This window comes from Alosa sapidissima, chromosome 16 (genome assembly GCF_018492685.1).
Source record: "Alosa sapidissima isolate fAloSap1 chromosome 16, fAloSap1.pri, whole genome shotgun sequence".
NCBI classification, from domain to species: Eukaryota; Metazoa; Chordata; class Actinopteri; order Clupeiformes; family Clupeidae; genus Alosa; species Alosa sapidissima.
The window spans coordinates 34,003,037-34,020,022 of NC_055972.1; the positions used below are offsets into that span (position 1 = coordinate 34,003,037).

General features: G+C 39.7%; 1 protein-coding gene and 1 long non-coding RNA gene across 3 annotated transcripts in view; one reads left to right on the forward strand and one right to left on the reverse strand.

Moving 5' to 3' along the window:
- tspan14 (tetraspanin 14) overlaps positions 1–9,888 on the reverse strand; it is a 44,660-nt gene extending 34,772 nt beyond the window's left edge. Inside the window, exon 1 of one of the 2 annotated variants that reach the window (XM_042066097.1) lies at positions 9,613–9,888. The gene's annotated coding sequence lies outside the window, so the exon portion shown is untranslated. The remainder of the gene's footprint in view (positions 1–9,612) is intronic. The other variant, XM_042066096.1, reaches the window with a different exon arrangement.
- LOC121685517 lies at positions 1,332–16,722 on the forward strand. Its single transcript, XR_006023376.1, has 3 exons — positions 1,332–1,392; positions 15,531–15,664; positions 16,122–16,722. It is a non-coding gene; the product is annotated as an uncharacterized LOC121685517 (long non-coding RNA).
- The last annotated feature ends 264 nt before the right edge of the window (positions 16,723–16,986 follow it).

The following is a 16,986-nucleotide window of genomic DNA, read 5'->3' on the forward strand; positions in this document are numbered from 1 at the left end:
TATATCCATCGTCATATGCATGGGATGCAGTCCGTCCTCTGTGATACACAGACAAAGAGCATCAAGATGGAGATCAGTGCTTTGTCTCCATGTGATCTAGGAAAGAAGTTAGAAAATCAATTCCCTCTCCGACCCGACTCCGATGTCGGTTCAATTCCCGGCTTCCACCGTTGTGCCCTTGAGCAAGGCACTTAACCCCAAGTTGCTCCGGGGACAATGTAATCCCTTGTATTTGACATATGTAAGTCACTTTGGTCAAAAGGTGTCTGCTAAATGTAATGTAATGTAATGTAATGTAATGTAAAATAAATGTAATAAAGGAACATATTTAAGTAAAAAGGGGTTTCTAAAATTCAGTGCATTGTCAGATGCAGAAAAATCGATACTAACGAGTTATCATCTTTTTACAAATGCCTCTTGGATCCACGAGTCCTCAAACCTTGTTATGAATAATTGTTATGGAAACACACATGGTCATCTTCATCAAGTGAAATACCTTGATGAACTGAATTGTTTCTTGTTTCTTGAATATGTTCCTTAATGACATTAATTTTCCAACTCCCAGATCACATGAAGACAAAGCACTGATCTCCATCTTGATCTTTGTCTGTGTATCAGAGGACTGCATCCGATACATATGACGATGGATATAGACTTTGCCTAACCAGCTGGCTAGAAATTATTAAAGTACTCACATAGGCAGTGTAGAAAGCTGGTGTAGAAAACTCGTTACAAAGATGGTAATTATGCTAAATCCTCTTGCTGCATGTATGATAACCAGATAGTCAGTCTTATGAGTGTATAATTTACTTGATAAAGGACCTTATAATACATATATGAGTAGGAAAAAAAATCTGATGAATTTGTATACATATTTTTTAATTCAACAGGAAAATGTACTTCTATTCACATAGTTTCACTAATGTGTGTGAAATACCAAAAGAGCCAATAATGTTGGAAGTTGAACAAAAAGGATTGTTCACCACAATGCTTAAAATGACTTGAAGTTTCAAAGGGCTGTAGTTTTGCAACGATTAGTTATACAGATATACTATTTTAGATCTATGCATGGATTTGGTCTACAATCACCTGTGATTTTTTTCAGATTTTTTCGGAGAGGGTCACCTGCCAAATTGTGCTGAAATTGGGTGATTTCACACGGAATGACCCATGTCTGAGTTTATTTGCAAAGCTTATGTCGGTGAACTAGAATGTTGCTAATCCCCACAGTAGGCTGCTTGAAACAGACTATCAACACACAGGACGAGTTGACCAATCACAGTCCTTACGGTCTGCGTCGCCTCGACGCAAAGTTACAATTTTTTGGAGCACGTCGAGCTACGGCAGAGGGGTCGGAGAGGGGTTCGCGGCGACGCAGAGGGGTCTCCGGAGGTACGCTGTCGATTCGACGCAGAAGCATAAAATAGGCTTTAGACTGTAGGTTTACTAGACTAGACTAAAACTAGACTAAATGTCATCAGTTTTTGTCAACTAAAACTAGACTAAAATAGTCATGGATAATTGACCGTTCGCAAAAGCCGCGCCCCCTAGTTATTGTTACTACGCCCGTCAAACTCAGACCGGAGTTGTCTAGAAATTCAATGGTAGCTGTTAAGACTGTGTAAAAGTTACATCACAAGATGCTCTTTTAGAGAGCCACAGACCTAAATTCATTTACAATCATTGAGTGTGATTAACTGATAATAATATTAGCTGTGCTAGATAGACTTGCATGCATGTTACAAGGACACTGGGCCATGTCATGTAAGGAATGTGGTGCTGCCAAAAAACAGAAACATAGCCTACATTGCAGAGCCACTTCAACTTTATTATTTTATGGTGAATAAATGTTGCACAGGCCCATGCTTCTCTGACATGACGAAGCTAGCACGTTATTAGCAGCGGTTAGCTAACTATGCTAACGTTAGTTATACAAGTCTCCTCCAAGTGACAATAATTTTACACACAATGTTGGCAATGCTGAAAACAATTAACATCCTTATCTTACTTACATTGAGTTGACTGTGTGGCTTAATCTACAGATGTCGCGGAGCACTGTTTCGTTATGGTTTGCTAAGGAGTAACCCTTAATCGTGTTGATCTGGGACGAGAGAATTTCATCTAATTTAACATAATTAGAGAAAACGTAATCAAGATTGAAAGACATTTTTCTGTGTATTGGTGTCGCGTTAATCCTACATTTGACTGTCCATATCACTATAAAATCCCATAAAACCGGACAAAAATCAAGGCTCCCAATACATTTCTATGGAGCCGTAAAGTGAAGTTGACGGGCCATGTCTGCCTGCACGGAGCTACTGGACTGCCATTGGCTCATCTGCGTTCGATGGGCAGGGTTTTGCGAACGGTCAATTCTGATTAAACTAATGGCGGCCTTACATTGTACGATTTTGGTCTGTTTTCACAGTCAGCGATTGAATTTCCAAAGTCGGACAGAAATCATTGGAGTTGTACTGGAATCGCGGCGCGCTCCCGTCAACTAGATTGTTTAGTGTAAGGTGCCAATCTTAGCGGTTTTAAGTCAGTCGGAGTCAGTCTTTTTCTAGTTTTACCGTTACGACAATATCAAACATGTTTGATATTATCACAAGTCTTTTTAGTCATGGCTCATGCAAATAGTGACGTGAACAATATAAAAACCAATAGTGACATCTCTCCAACACCAAACAGGAAGGGGCAAAGTAGGCAACAGCTGTAGCCTATATGATTATTTGTTATTTCATGTCTTATAAATACAAGGATACAAGGATACAAGGAAGTTTATTGTCACATGCATATAGTTACTGGAAGTAAGAAATGCAGTGAAATTATGTCTGGTGTCAGCCTATTTGTGCATTAATGGGGGGGGGGGGGTAAAAAGTGCAGTAGAAGAGGGGTTTAGTAGATTAAGTGGCAAGGGCTGCATAAAAAAGGTGGGGGAGAATTGGGATTGGGTGGGGGGGCACCAACAAGGAGCACCCAAGAGCAACAGGGGCAAGGAAAAACTCCCTTACCAAGGAAGAAACCTTGGGCAGATCCACGGCTCAAGGGGCTAACCCAACTGCCAGGGGTCTTGGTGTGTGTGTTGGGGGGATGACAGGGGAGATGGGATAGTGTGCTGTGTATGTGGGGAGAGGGCAGTGTGCAATATGTGTGTTGGAGAAGCTTCCTCATGAGACATTGTGCTGTGTATTGGGGGGGGGGGCAGGGACTTACTATTGCAAGCAGAGTACTGTATGTAATGTATGTGAGTGATGACAGTGAAGATGTGTGTGTGGGCGGGAGGGGAGTGGGGCAGTGACTGTGTGTGTGTGTGTGTGTGTAGTGTGTAGGTGGGTAGGTGGGGGCAGTGTGCTGTAAGTATGTAGAGGATGTGTGTTGGAGAAGATCCTGAAGACAATGTGCTGTGTATGTGGGGGGGGGGGGGGGGGGCAGTGTGCAGCAAGTATGTAGAGGAGGCTTACTGTAGCAAGCAGTGTGCTGTATGTATGTGAAGTGATGACAGTGATGATGTAAGTGTGTGTGTTGGGGGGGGGGGGGGGGGGGGGGTCAGGGACTTACTATTGCAAGCAGAGTACTATATGTAATGTATGTGAGTGATGACAGTGAAGATGTGTGTGTGGGCGGGAGTGGAGCAGTGACTGTGTGTGTGTGTGTGTAGTGTGTGTGTGTGGGTAGGTGGGGGCAGTGTGCTGTAAGTATGTAGAGGATGTGTGTTGGAGAAGATCCTGAAGACAATGTGCTGTGTATGTGGGGGGGGGGGGGGGGCAGTGTGCAGCAAGTATGTAGAGGAGTGCTGTATGTATGTGAAGTGATGACAGTGATGATGTAAGTGTGTGTGTTGGGGATGGGGGTGGGGTGGGGGGTGGGGGGGCAGAAAGGCTAGGCAATCAAGGACATGGGTAGATGGAGGAGAAATCAAAAATAATAAATAAAAAGTGTGCAAAAGTTGGAGAAAGTCAGATATGTGTGTGTGTGTGTGTGTGTGTGTTTTGACGTGTGATGAAATAAGAAAATAAATAAAAGGTCTGTAGCATAGGGAGAGGGATGTAAAAGTGCTAAAAGTCTTGTAGGTGTGTGTGGGTGTGTGTGTGTGTGGGGGGGGGGGGGGTCATGAGTGCTGAGGAGTGAATGTGTGCAAAGTCAGTATAGTGTGAGTTCAGAGTTCGGATGGCCTGGGGATAAAAACTTCTCCTGAGTCTCTCAGTTCTGGCTTTGTGACTACATAGGCGTCTTCTTGATTTCAGCGGTAGGAATAATCCATTGTTAGGATGAGAAGAGTCCTTCAGAATCTTTTGGGCTCTTAGGAGTACTCTTCTGGAATAGATATCTTGTAGAGCAGGGAGTTGAGTTCTTATAGTACGTTCAGCTGAGCGCACTACTCTCTGCAGAGTACTACAATCTCTAACTGTGGAGTTCCCATACCAGGTGATGATGCTACCAGTTAGAACACTCTCAACCGCTGAAGTGTAGAAGGCCTTCATGATGGATGTAGAAACTTTGAATTTCCTTAGCTGACGAAGGAAGTAGAGTCGTTGTCTGGACTTCTTCAGAACATATTGAGTGTTAACAGTCCATGTTAAGTCTTCAGTAATGTGGACACCAAGGTATTTAAAACTTGTGACTCTCTCTACAGGTTGCCCGCTGATCATTAGTGGGGTGTAACTGTAGATCTGCTGCTGCCTTCTGTAATCCACTACCATTTCCTTGGTTTTATTGATATTCAGTGTCAAGCTGTTAGATTGACACCACTGTGCCACCTCATCAACCTGATCCAAGTAGAACTGTTCATTGTTGTCACTAATCAGGCCCAAGATCACTGTGTCATCTGCAAACTTGATGATGGAGGTATGACTACTGTTGGCTTTGCAGTCATGTGTGTAGATGTTGTACAGCAGTGGACTCAAAACACAGCCTTGGGGAGCACCAGTGCTGATGGTTAATGAGTCAGATGTCAGACCCCCCACTCTAACCACTTGTGAACGGTTGGTGAGGAAGTCAAATCTCCAGTGACACAGGGTGGTGTTCAGTCCTAAGGCCTTCATCTTTGTGACCAAGGTGAGAGGTACTATCGTGTTGAATGCTGAACTAAAGTCAATGAACAGCATCCTCACATAATTCCCATTCCCCTCCTCCAGGTGAGTTAAGGTGGTGTGCATGAGGTTTGAGATGGCATCCTCTGTAGACCTGTTGGCTCTGTAAGCAAATTGGAGGGGGTCGAAGGAGGCAGGGAGGGATGAGCAGATAATGTTTTTCACAAGCTTCTCAAAACACTTCATCACTGTAGACGTCAGGGCTACTGGGCGGTAGTCATTCAGACATGATGGACTTTTGTTTTTCGGTACTGGAACAATAACAGACTGCTTGAGGCAAGTAGGAACTGTCTCTTGAGCCAATGATGTGTTAAAGATATAAGTGAACACAGGAGCTAACTGAGCAGCGCAGGATTTCAAAACCCTGTTAGAAATTCCATCCGGTCCAGTAGCTTTTCTACAATTTACCCTCCTAAAGGCATTGCTCACATCGACCTCAGAGACACAGAAAGGTGCATCCTCATTTGCTTCACATGCTGCAGCTAGTCCAATATAGTCTGTGTTTTTCATGTCAAAGCGAGCATAAAAAGCATTAAGTTCATCAGGGAGGGCTTTACTCACATTCATCATAGGAGGGGACTTTCTTTCAAAGCCAGTGATGGTTCGGAGTCCTTTCCACACTCGTGCTGGATCACCCTCCAAGAAATCAGCTTCAACTCTGTCTCTATAGCGCCGCTTAGCATCTTTAATTGCACTACGTAAACTATAAGATGCTGCTTTGTAATCAGTCATATCCCCTGAAATAAGCCCAGCATTATAAGTCATGGTGCATGTCTTTAATGCCGTTCTCACTTCTCTATCCACCCATGGTTTCTGGTTAGGGAAGCTTCGGATCTTTACAGTTGGGATGATGGAATCAGTTAGCATATTGATGTAACTCAATGATACTTCCGTAAACTCATTGATGTCAGCAGAGTTCGTCTTGAACATCTCCCAGTCAACGTTGCTAAGGGCGTCCTGTAGCCTGGCTTCCGATTGGTCAGTCCAGCGCTTGACCTCCTTCGTCACTGGGGGGTCCGTCCGACTTCTCTGTTTGTACATAGGCAGTAGGAAAACAGCGGCATGATCTGATTTTCCGAAAGCTGGTAGAGACTTCGCTTTGTAACTGTTCTTGAACTGTGTGTAGCAGTGATCCAGTGTGTTGTCACCACGTGTAGGGAAGTGAATGTGTTGAATAAATTCAGGCATGGACCGGTTCAGATGTACTTGATTGAAATCACCGGCCACAATAAGCGCAGCTTCAGGGTGCGTGTGTTGTTGTCTATTTAACACTTCTTGCAATTCTGAAACCGCAGCATCTGTGTTTTATTATTATTCTAAGTTAAATTATTAGTCGGTTATTCCACGTGACAGAACACTATATCTGTTAGGGATGTCACACATGAAACAATGCTGCAGAAACACAAAAAATTGACTTTGATATGAGTAGGCTATCATATGAGTTCCTGTTGATGTAGTGAACGATGGAAATAATTTAAAGGAATCTAGTAGCAGTCTTGTAAATAGTGACCCTGCATGATCCCTAGTTGTTGCAAAATCAAAGTCTGTGACTAGTCTGTGACTCAACAACTCTATCACTTGTCTTTAGATGTGAGAGGGTCTGAGACTGTAGTCTTTCAAAAATCTTTTCCAAATCTTTGCAAAGTCTGTCAGTGTAAGGAGGGCTTAAGACTAAAATGCTCAGACTTTAGTCGACTGAAACTTGACTAGACTAAAAAGAGTATTCGTGACTAAAACTAAAATGACAGCTTGACACAAAGATTAGACTAAAACTAAAATTAAAGCAGGCTGTCAAAAACAACACTAGTACCCAGCTAAATTTTAGTTGGCCCCACCTAATCTCACTCCAAGATTTTTTTTTTTTTTTTTTAAAGTTGGTAGCCCTGTTGATGAAATAGCCTACTGTATTTAATGGGGGGCGGGGGGGGGGGGGGGGGGGGACATAAATCTTGCAGAAAATCAGTGAGAATATAGTGCCATAACTTACTTCATTCTGAAAATAGTGTTGCCCCCCATCCTAACTTACAAAGTTTGAGCTGACTATGAAAGCCTCATAACGTTACTGTTCATGATATTAATGTCCACACATTGCTTCCCAGATAATATGTTTTCAGGCTGTAAAACTATCGAGGGCTGGAAAAATACAAATACATGTCAGAGCTGCTAACTCTCACGCATTGGCTGTGAGACACACACATTTGATTGGTTTCACACAGTCACACGCCACACCCCCGATTTCTCACACTGAAGTGTCAACCTGGTCGGTCAAATGCCTGAAAGATGAGTTTATTTATAGATCTACCTGTTGAGCCACTCGTGATCAACTAGTTATGCTTTCAGAGACGGTGAGAGGGTTCAAGAGCACCCTGTCTGTGGATTTTTTAAAATTTTCTCACATTTGCAATGCGACTTCACAAGCCATCACAGGTGCATTTCCCCTCACATTTTCACTGCTTCAGGTATGTAGGCCTATGCTGAGTATTTATTGAGTATTTCTCACGCTGTCAACCAGGTGAGTCAAATACCTGCCAGATGAGGTTCAACTACACTAAACCTAATACAGATATCACGCATCATGTGAAAGAGCGGAATCTAAGCTTTCCAATGATATTGATATTGAACTTGTGTGTATGAAATTTAATCATATTTGCATTTTGCACACTAACCCTTCACTCAACAACCCAATATCACAATAAACAGCAAACCTTACCGAATACGAGGATATAAAGCATGCCTCTGCAATAAGTGGTTCCTGAGTAATCTGGTTTTGAATTTGCAACACATTTCTACATAGTCTCAGTGGGGCGAAATTATAATGTATTCTAATGTAAACTATTTATGTCAGTGCATGTTTTTTGTAAATTGCTCAGCCATAGATCATCCCACTATCATGGTTCTTATATTGCCAGATTCCAGTCAATCCCACTTACAGATATGAATATATATTTCTATTGACATGCTTCCTAGTAACATTAACAAAAATATGAAGAAAAACAAATAATGAGACACAAATATTTCTTGCTATAAAGCCGGACATAAGCCATGCAAACATTATCACATCATACATTCGCAGATATGGGTAGCCCGGACTGTCCTGAAAAAGGAAGTGCACGTATAGGCTAGATGGCCATTACAATGACCAATATCTTAAATCTTAGATTAACTAGCTGAATAACACATGTTTTGTGGTTGTGAACTTATTGCAGTATCACCCTAACTATTTCACCTGTATCTGCATGGTTATAATTCTGAAGTGCAAAACAGTTTAGGCTACAGCACAAATATGTCCATGCATAGATAAAAATAAGCAAGTCTAACCTCTGAATTATTATTTTTTTTAAAGTGCACCAGATTGATCCATTTAAACGTTAAAATATACAACATTTTCTTAAAAATTATTATGCATACGCCCCATTTTGAGGGTTTTGCCCGACATTGTACATCATCTACTTAGGAGATCATTGCTCCTACATACTTTGGCCTATAATCAAATGGCTGACCGCTTTGGAAAGCTTAGACACTGTAGTTTCTTGGACAACAATCATAAAAACTGTGTGATGTACTGACACAGAGTTACAGAGGCTAGAATATTATTTTCTCATTCTGCCGGATAACAAGCATCTCTTCAGCCCTCTAGGTCACTTGAGATTACTTAGAAACACAACTGAGCCCTAGCATCAGTTCTTGTGAAGCTGTGTGCAAAAGTAGATCAATATAGAATTAAAACTACTTACTTTACACCATTATTTGCCAAGGTATGCTCATACGTTTTGTAAAATGCCCTATGGAAACTCCCCATAGGACTTTTGGTTATCCAAAATGCATACTGACAATCAAATGCTTATGAACCCTTTTGTGTAGAAGCATAATCTTGGTCTCAAATGAAAGGTAACACATTGAAGTTTCATGCTTGTATTTGGATTATACTTCAGGGGTTCTGATATGGAATGACTAAATAAACACTAAATATGTAATAATTACAAAAAATTATAAATCTTTATCATTTCTGTAATGATGCTGAATGAGCCAAAGAAAAATGTCCTGTGTATGCAGCAGAATTTTGGTTGGCCCCACCAAATCTCACTCGAAGGTTTTTTTAAAAGTTGGCAGCCCTGATGATGTGAACATTAGGCTACAGGCCTTGGTTTTGGATCCCATTCATGATGGATGGATAAGTTTTAACAAAATCTGTGACGCTTCTAAGACCATCTGTTTTTACACAGTCAACCAATAGCGACGTTGAATGAATACCCCCCCCCCCAGGTAGACCTACTTTACAGCATACAATCCGTATAATAGTCACAAGTTAGGAACAACGTTGTTTCTAACTTGGGAATAGGGCGTATTGTAGCATAACGTTACGTTAACTTGTAGCGACATGTTAGCTAGTGATCTTGGCTGCTAACGTTATGGATTTGATTATTTTCATTTTTTTTTCCTTTATTTTTTGCGGTATAATAGCTCTTTACATTATTTGATGTTTTGTGCTTTTAAAAATTACATTAGTAAAATAACTTACTTGTCAATGCACAGAAAGTTACTGTTAAAGTCCCGCCATTTGGCCAGTATCGTGAAATGGAGCGGAAGGGTAGAAAGGGTGGAAATCTCCAACAATGCGAAGCCTTAATCCAAGAAAATTGATTTTCTATATTATGTTCAACGGAATTTGTATCAATGACTGGCCGAACAGTTTGTCCGGATATAGCTAGATTAGTTCTAGGTGAAACCACAGACACTTCTGACAATTCACTTCCTGGAGGAGTTCGATGTTGTTGCTCTGCGCAACGCTGACTGAACAGCTGCGTCAAAGAAAGTAGATAGGCTCCGCCTGTTTGCGTTGTGGTGGATTCCTAGCTGATGTTACACAGGCGAGAATTCTAGCAGAGAGGGTTAAAGCGGAGCTAGTAATCAAGGATCTTTGATTCTAGTGTTTGCCATTTTGGGAGTCAACTAAGCATAACAAAATATGACCGCCGCTCAGTCCTGTACATCCGTTCCGCGAAAATAAATCACACTTCAATTTGTCTCCATATTTTACTCCATCCCCCACTCTTGAAACTTTTGTGTATGCTTGTTTGGCATGCCTGAGTGTGTGTGTGCGGCTGCACAGAAAGTAGCCTTCTGTCTTCCCCACGCTGAAAAGGTGAATAGATTGTAGAATAGCCAAAGAAGATGTAGCATTGTTACAAAACCTTTAAAATCTCTAAACAATCACAAGTAGGGCAGTTCATCACAGTTCATCCATTGCAACTGGATTGATGAAAGGTCACTTACACCTGTAGGCTATATGTATTTGGGAAAAGCAAAAGGTATCAGCATAATTTTATTTATTTATTTATTTATTTATAAACAAAAACATCTCTGTCCATGCCGTTTTCAACAGCTATCAAAAACAAAGGTCATTTTTGGATGGATGGATTTTTTGTGAATGTTTCTTCTTCTACATAAGATTTTAGTCATCTTTAGTTCATGTAATACTTTATTGTCAATGCACAAATTAAGTAACAGCAGTCTGAAACGTTATTGTTAATGCACAAATTAAGTAACAGTAGTCTGAAACGAAATGCTGTTTTACATCTAACCAGTGGTGCAAATAACCGACATGTCCAAATGGGCCTTGATGAAATGCTGTCGCTAGACTGTTCATACACATTTTAACGGGCCAAAGTTGAAGAGCTGTTGTCCGTTATTGTTCGTGCAAATATAGGCTGATTCATGTTCCCTTGCATTGTGTAACTGAGGTCCATGGCTAGTCTGGCTTTCACCAGACCAAGCTCAATCTTTTAAGAAATCAAAAAATAAATAGCGGGCAGATCAGGCTGGGTTCACCAGCCTAGTCCATAGGCACCCGATATTGTTTAATTTTATATTGAGATATCCACACGCTCTGGCTATTCTACATGCAAAAATGCATCAGGGAGTTATGACAAAACTGTAACTAACAAACTAGATCCTAATAGAAAGCTGTTAGCTTCCCTAAGCTACAGGTAGGCTTACAAGGTAGGCCTATTTACAACATAAATTGTCAATATATAGGCTATGCTGGCGACACAAATAAAATCTCCTTTGAAATCCAATAGTGGTGTGCGATACTGTAAAATTTGGTTTCGATCCGATACCAATTAAATATAGGGCCAGTATTGCCGATACCGATACTGATATTTGTAACTAAAGCCGTTTATATACTTTTATGTAGGGGAGAACAGTGTGTCATGATTTATGACGTGAATAAAACATGCTAAATTTGAATACATTTCCATGACCACTAATGATTTTAGGATTTCCACTGTTAATAATTTACAAATATTTCAGCAACGAAACATTGCAAAGTGGGCATGCAATATGTGAAAGAAATGGTGTTTGCATGACTGTAGGCTAGCCCTTGGTGAAACAGGAACAATGCATTTTGAACAAATTGAGAGATTAGAATTAGATTAGATTAGAAGTGAACAGAAATTACAGTATCGATCCCATCACGCTGGTATCGATCCGATACCAATACCAATGTTGGTATCGATACTATCGATATTTGGATCGATATGCCCACCCCTAGAAACCAATGGCTTACGCCTTACAGTATCAAGCGGACTTAAACTGCCATATCGTGGCGAAAAGTTGTAATAAAATTCACGCAGCTCCATGAGTCAAGGAAAGCGCGAATGAAGTTGCCACTTCTAAATGGAACCCACTACACAGTAGCTTAAGGTGTGTTGCTAAAGCAGCCATAATGAAATGAAGGTGTCATTGTTTGGATACTTCACACACACATGCTTTTTAATTTCACAGACTACAACTACCAAGCTGGAATCAAAGCACATCGATTCCCCTCTCACACCCTGCACGCACTTAAAGCAAAATAAACAGGCGTCTCAGTCTCACGCATGTATAGGCAAAACTATACCTATACCCTTAGGGATCGTCTAAAAAGTACCTTCTGAATTACCTTCATAGACTTTTTTGTCAATAGCTTTGACATCATGTGACCTAGTGACTCCAAACCAATTCAAAATAGTTATCCTATGTGGGACTCATCAGACACACCTCTTTTTATAGTCACTATATGCACACAATATTTTATATGAATATTTTAAAGAAAATACCTTATTTCCCCATAAGAAATGGTCTCCTTTTGTTCAATACCTGCCAAGCCATGTGACCTAGTGACTCCAAACCAATGCAGAATATTTATCCTATATGGGACTCATCAGACACACCTCTTTTTATAGTCACTGTATGCACACTGTATTTTATATGAATATTTTGTAAAGAAAATACATTATATCCTATATGAATGGTCCTCTTTTTTCAATACCTCCCAAGTCATGTGATCTAGTGACTCCAAACCAATGCAGAATAGTTATCCTATATGGGACTCATCGGGCACACCTCTTTTTATGATCACTGTACACTGTAAAAAAATATTAGTTGATTCAACTTAAAAACGCGTGTAACCTGGTTGCCTTGGGATTTTGAGTTAATTAAAAATAATACAATAAGTTAACTAAATGAGGCAAATAAGTTGTGTCAACTTGAGATGGCTAGTTGATCTGACAAATATGACCTGTTCCATCAACTAAGGAGTCATTGTTGACACAACATTCTATTTAGTGGATGCAACTTCAATTATGCATCATGTCAACTAACCTAGTTGAGTTGAGTCAATTCAAGTCGTCATTAACTTAACAACATAAAAGTCGTACTGACTAGTATTTTGAATTTGTATTGACCAAACATTTTACTTAATACAACAAGCTTTATGAAGTTGATCTAACTTTTCCACAAAAGTAACCTGGTTGCCTTGAAAATTTAAGTTGTTCTAACTCTTGCTTAAGTGAACATGACAAATGCCCTTTGCTATGCATTGTGTTAACCAAACTGGTTTGTAATACAAAAATATATACGTAAACATGATGTACAAGTCAAGAAGACAACATTTATTAAGCATATTCAATGAGCAACAGATTATATACAAAGATTTGTTGCTTGACAAATCCACAAGTGTGGTTGTGTGAGTGAGTGTGTGAATGTTTGACCCATCGACAAAATTTCTGTGCCCACCACTCTAGTTCATCCAAAACAAACCAGAAAAGGGACTCAGTAAAAGTCAGGTGTCTGTAAAAAGAGAAAGAAAGCATATGTTACAATTGACCCTGTCCATGAATATAATTAACTCAGCTTGTGTGACAAATAAAAGCAAACCCACAATAGCAGCCTAGAAGTCAGGTGCAATAGTTAGAAGTAATGGAGATATGTATTACAGTTGTGCTCATAAGTTAACATAACCTTAGCATACACATACATTTAAAAATCATCTGATCTTAATGTCGTAATAAAAAAAAATGAGGAAAAATCCAACCTTTAAGGAACACTTATTTATTTACGATACATTATTCATTCACAAAGAAAATTGTTGTACTTAAAGGCTGGATTTTTCCTCATTTTTTTTAAATTAAGGCATTAACATCAATTTCCAAAAGTATCATATCTAATTGCAACACTGTCTGCAGAAGTTATTGCCTTCTTGCTTAAACCACCTTTCTGATGCCTAACATAGATCCTCCCCCATCTGACGTGCAGTGCCAGCCTCTGGCTCCAGGCTGGGACTTGCTGGATGGCACCTAAAAAAATAAAACAGCAATTGCTATAGATTATGTTATTGTTGATTAAGATATAAATCAAAGCATTACAAAATAAGTTGGTAAGTGAATCAGGTGTACAAACAAAAATGATAATTACCTTATGAAGGCACCCTTGCCACCATCACCATCAATGTTAATTCTTGATTTGTGACTTTATTTGTGAGGGTTTCAGTTTCTGTCAATAGAAAACAAGATTTAACAAAATTATGATTATGCACAGTTTGGCATATATTCAACACATTATTTACATTACCACCAACATAATGGTAAACATGGCTAAACTTCATGTGATGTAGTCGCCTACCGTAGATTATCTTTGGACATATTGCATTTGCATAGATAGCATTGCTAGGTAGGCAATGTTAGCCAACGTTTACAGTAGCCTATAGGCTATATATTTATTCATGATGCGCCCTTCTCAGCTCGTCTTAGCGGCACGGCAAGTGGCAAACAGTAGGAACAAACTCAGCGGAGAAAGATATCAGTAGATACTTCTGATTTGTATAGTGTTTTGTTCACTTGGATTTTGGAAATGTCACAGAGAAATATGTTAGCCCTTCTGCCTCCAGACCATATAGTTGCATCATAGGTCCTCTTGTATCAGACAAAAACGATGACGGCTAACCACTTTAAACTACTTTAGCAAAGTCCTTGGCTGCATGTTGTGAGCAACAGGCAAACGCAAGATACAATTGCAGTCCAATGAGATGCAACTTTATTCTCTGTGATCATGGCAATGTTAGACGATGACGTTGGTGGAACAAATATAAGTTCGCCAACCTTGACTTGCCTTGTTTCCTTCAAGTGAAGTGCAAAAAAGGCATTAATGTTTTGAAATGTTAGTCAGGATAGGCTACAACTGGGGAGCTTCAGGGATGTCCCTTAAAATAATTTAGGCTATATTGCACTGATAAGATCAGTTTACTATGGGTGTATTGTGTTAGCCTCGTGAGACCATCCTGATCTCGCAAGCTTTCAAGGTTTCACTCGCGGAGCAAATCCATCTGGCGGAGTGAGGTTAGTATTGTGTAGGCCTATCTTTTGGCATCTAAGACATTGTTTAATGAAATCAATAGAATTAGCATCTATTAGCATTGATGCAGGCTAAAAGTCTGAGGATATGTTGTGGTGCATTTAGAACATCTTCAATATCAGCGTTGCAAATAGAAACAGGAGAAATGCCCTTAAGCCTCAGACGTATTAAATTGAGTATGGCTTACTAGATTAATTTAAATGGATATGATGCATCACACCCTAGTAAGAAAGTTCTTAACAAGTGTTGGGAATAAGGTAGATCCCAGATTTGGTTGGGATGGTAACAAAATAGCAAACCAATTGGAAATAGATGGTATCACTTGTAGCAAGACTGTGCCCCTGGTAGGAACTCCACCTTGGTTGTTTTGCTCCCTATATGGTTTTATGGAAACCAAAGAGATAAATCTGGAGGAGTATATCAGAACGTAGAGCAATATCTAGAAAGTAGGTATAATACCTTTCACGGCCTTTTGTTATGGTGCCCCTACTTCCTGGAATAATCTCCAATGTAACATAACAAATTATTGCAGCATATATCCCTGATCACAAAACCTCTATTAAAAAGAGAACATCAGATCATCTGTCCATATTTGCAGCTGAAATGACAGCTACAGTATTATTGCATTACAGTGGGAGAAGCTAGGCCCCCTAAAGCAGTTATTTGTTCTGATTCAATGTCATCTCTTAAATCTATACAAAATGGAGAATCATCATGCCGACAGGATTTATTGAATGAAATTAATAATATCATATTTGCAATCAGTCAACAGGGAATATCAATCCAGTTTGTATGGGTTCCTGCTCATAAAGGAGTTGGTGTTGAGGAGGCAGACAAGCTGGCAAAAGAGGCAACCAAAGAAGAGGAGGTGCATTCCACTCAGCAGATCAGAAGTTAAGGTAATCATCAAACACAAAGTTAACTTAATATGGCAAGCTGAATGGGATAAGGAGAAGAAAGACATTTACAAAAGAATATCTTAAATAACAAACCTAGTTACCCAAACACACAAGAGGAGGTTTGGTTTACAAGAATGAGAATAGGCCATACTGGTTTAAATAATAGCTTACATGTTGTAAACAAACTTCCATCTGGAAAATGTGAGCTTTGTGGAGTGAGAGAGGTAGATCATGTTAAGGTGCTTGATTCTCCAGGCGAGAAAAGCTATGAGGGAAGTGAATGCAGTCAAGAAAGCTTCTCTTTAAACACCTTAGGTGAGCCTAGATCAGGAAACATCACAGTGCTATAACATTTATCAAAGAAACAAAATTAGCAAATAAGATTTAGTTTGTTGTTTTGTGTTGTTTTCCTTTTTGTTTATTTTTTTGAAATGACATCTAATTGATTGCACCTCAGTCCAATAGATGGCGGACATACACTTTGCCTGTAAACTGCCATAAAACCTGACAGAAGAAGAAGAATCAGGAAACAGAATATGTATGTATGGTATATTATACAAAGCATTAATCAGATCCACCATAGACTATAGATGCATAGTGTATAGTTCTGCTAACATCTCTCAGAAAACTAGATAGAATTCAGTTTAAAGGTTTAAGGATTGCTTTAGGAGCGATTAAAACAACTCCTACCTCTATTAGTAGAAGCTGAAGAAACCCCACTTAAATTAAGATTTGATCAACTGTCCTTAACATACTGGGTGAGACTAAAAGGGAGCATAAATAATCTGCCTTATCAGTCCTAAATTAATGTTGGGAATACCATTCAAAGAGATCTGGTTTTGGTGGCATATTAAAAACGCAGGGGAAATATATGGAATTAGAGATTTGCACACTCCTGTACAGTAGGTAGCGGTATGCACCAAAGAGTTGTAATCAGCCAATAAATCAAAGAAGAAGAAGAAGAATCAGGAAACAGGGATTCGGTGGGGAACCAAACCAGAGAATGTCTAATAAGGGGAGAACTGCCACTCTCGGAAGACTTCCGGTTTCTGAACTGGTTGCAGTTCCTTCTGTGGTTCCACATGAGGGCGCTCGTCCACGAGTACAGAATGCATGGAGGTCTATGGAGCTGTACCCCTCAAAATTCACTTTTCTCAGGATATAATTTTTTTTCAAGTAATTCGAATATTGTATTCGAAAGGGGAGGCAAAGAAAATACACTTGGTTGAGTATTATATTTTTTAAAGTCACTTAATTGTTCTAAAAAGCCTTTCAAACGTGTCAATGACGTCATTCATTAGCACAATGCTAGCGTGTTATGG